The sequence below is a fragment of the Papaver somniferum genome, chromosome 3, assembly GCF_003573695.1.
Source record: "Papaver somniferum cultivar HN1 chromosome 3, ASM357369v1, whole genome shotgun sequence".
Classification (NCBI taxonomy): domain Eukaryota; kingdom Viridiplantae; phylum Streptophyta; class Magnoliopsida; order Ranunculales; family Papaveraceae; genus Papaver; species Papaver somniferum.
The window spans coordinates 207,267,594-207,270,607 of record NC_039360.1 but is presented as its reverse complement, the minus strand read 5'-3'; the positions used below and the strand labels follow the sequence as shown (position 1 = coordinate 207,270,607).

The 3,014-nt window shown below is 38.8% G+C and overlaps 1 pseudogene; it reads right to left on the bottom strand.

Annotated features, from left to right (window-relative positions):
• Nucleotides 1-226: 226 nt before the first annotated feature.
• LOC113358524 lies at nucleotides 227-2,187 on the bottom strand (annotated as a pseudogene).
• Nucleotides 2,188-3,014: the final 827 nt, after the last annotated feature.

Below are 3,014 nucleotides of genomic sequence, written 5' to 3'. Positions count from 1 at the left end.
CTCAATCTTTCACTATCTCTAGTTAGTTCTCTACGTTTCTACATTCGTCGAATAACTTAATTACCATCACAAGTTCGCAACTCACATCACATGTACTCCATTGTGATGAATTGGGATGTCTTCGTGTGAACCTCATAAAGGACTACAAAATTCAATTCATACCCATAAAAAAACAAAACTTGATATACGCAGAGATAACCACATAATAAGAAAAGAAGACAAAATATGTCAAACAAATTATCCATAGATGTCAGAACACCATTTCCAACTATTTGGATGACACACACCAAGGTCCAGATTAGCAATAAAGACCGAATCGCTTCCAAATTTTGTTCATATAATTAACTACAACCACATACAGAACAGACCAAAAGAGACAGAAAAAAAAATCACAATCAAATCAAACTACACAGCTCATAGTTGATTTTCATTTCATAACCCAGAAAAAGAAAAAAGGTTTGGAACTCATATCTTATGCTGATTAAACAACTGGTGCTGCAGTATTTGGAGTGCTACTAGGTTCAACTTTCCTCAACATGAACCCATGCTTTGGTAATGAATCTTCATCATCATGATAAACATAAGCAAAACCACCATGCCTAGTTATATCCATTCCTTGCATTTCATCTTCAGATGAAATTCTCAATAACTTGAGCTTGTTTAGTATAAAAAACAATGGACCCATTGTTGCACTAACCCAGCCAGCAATAACTAAAATCTGAACGATATGTACTGCTAATAGTTTTCCACCACCACCCATAAATAAACCGTAAGGTCTACCAAGATCACCACCATTATAAATCTGAGCAACATATTCATTCTTAGCAAATAAAGCAGTAAAGATTATACCCAAGTACCACAACCACCATGCAATTGTGCTGCTTCTAATGAATCATCATATTTGAATTTCTCAGCAAGTTTATTGCATCCGATTAACACCCCAGAAGCAACAAATCCACAAATAATAGCTGCCCATGGTTCCACAACAGAACAACCAGCAGTAATGGCGGCGAAAACACCCAATAAACCATTACAGACATCTGTAACATGCCAATGACCAACTAATAATCTTTTCCCAAACAAGGTCGTCAACGCGGCAGTACAACCGGCTAAAGTAGTAGTAACAGCAGTTCTACCAATAGCACTCTATTGCCCATAATAACTTCCACTTTCACCGTAAGGTTTCAAGATAGTAACGAACGAACCAGGGTTAAATCCATACCAACCAAACCATAACAAGAAAGTACCCAACACGACTGTGACCTTTAAGAGCAACAACCCTCCCTGTATGATCAAATCTACCAATTCTTGGTCCTTCAATAAGAGCACCCCATAAACCAGCAATACCTCCTACCATATGAACAACACCAGAACCAGCAAAATCAATAACCCCATAACCAAATAGCAAATTCCCATCAGTTCTTGATGGACTAGCCCAACCATCAGAAGACCAAAACCAATGAGAAACAACAGGATAAACAAACCCAGTCAAAAAGGCAGAGTAAATCATAAAAGCAACAAACTGAGTTCTCTCAGCAATTGAACCACTAGTGATCCCAGCGGCAGCAATTGCAAAAGCCCACTGATAGAGAAAATAGCCATAATCAAAACCTGGTGTTGGAATTTGTTTAAGACCAAAGAAGTGTTTACCTATAAACCCATTAGAAGGAGTACCAAAAGCAAAAGCAAAGCCAAATAGATAATAAAACAAACCACCAGCAGCAGCGTCTAAAACATTAGTAAGCATTATATTCATCGTGTTTTTAGCTCTTACTGAACCTGCACATAACATAGCAAATCCTAGTTGCATAGCAAACACCAAGTATGCTGAGAATAAAAGATATGTTGTGTCGATTGCAAATGTTGTGTCTACAAATTTTGTTGATACTGTATCAAATGAAGCACAGATATATGCTGCTGCTGCTGTTGAGTTTACAGCAGAACCCAACAGTGGTGCTAAATCTGTTGCAGAACATAACGCTGACGCCATGATTATTACTGCAGAAGAAGAAGAAGAAGAAGTTGCAGAGGCAGAGGCAGAGGCAGAGAAAGTAACAGACTTTTTCTCTGATGAGGGAAAATTTTGGGTGAAGAAATTATGGTTCAGAATCTTCAGATCTCCTTACTTATAAAAAACATTTATATTTGACTTTTTCTTTCTCTCTAGATTCTGGACTCGGAAGGATACGGAATCAGAAGCGTCTACCTACATTTATGTGATTTATAAGAAAATATGAGGGTACTTTGGGAATAGGAATAATTAGTTGATACTGCGGTACTGTTTGGTTATTGGTTCCTATTTTCTTTACTTGGTTACTGCCGTGCTGGGTTGCACGGACACGGACTCCACACGACACGATGCGGACGCGGACTCGCCCATATTTTAAAAAAATTAGGACGCGGACACGTATATACATATTATTATATAATAACTAGGTATCACCCCGGCCTACGGCCGGGGCTCAACCTTTTTATATTTTTATTTGTTGTTTGGCCGGGTAGTCAATATCGTCTCACAAAATTTTAGTTAGTCAGCAATTGTGAATGTTGTATTTAGTTAGTCGGGTCATAGTAGTCACGGCTTAAGCCCATGGATCCGCGATTAAAGATGGTATATGTATTTAGATAGTCGTGTCATACCATAGTAGATGGGGCCTATGGCCCCAGCCGTGGATTAAAAAATCTAGGGACAAACATAGTCCAACATTAATATTAAATTAACTGTGATTTGGTTGAGCCTATAAGTTAGCTAGGACTTGCAGCCTCGATGTTTTGGTTGTCAGGTCTAATTAGTCGGGGCCTACAGCCCCGACCGTGCTCCCTTGCATAAATTCCAGTATGTCATTGGTCAGATCAAATTAGTCGGGACCTACAGTCCCGATTGTGGTCCCTTATACAAACTCCAGCTATTTTATTGGCCGGACCAAATTAGTTAGGACCTACAGCTCCGATGATGGTCCTTTACACGTAAATTCCACTATTATTTTGGTTGGGCATGAACCGCTATCATAAGC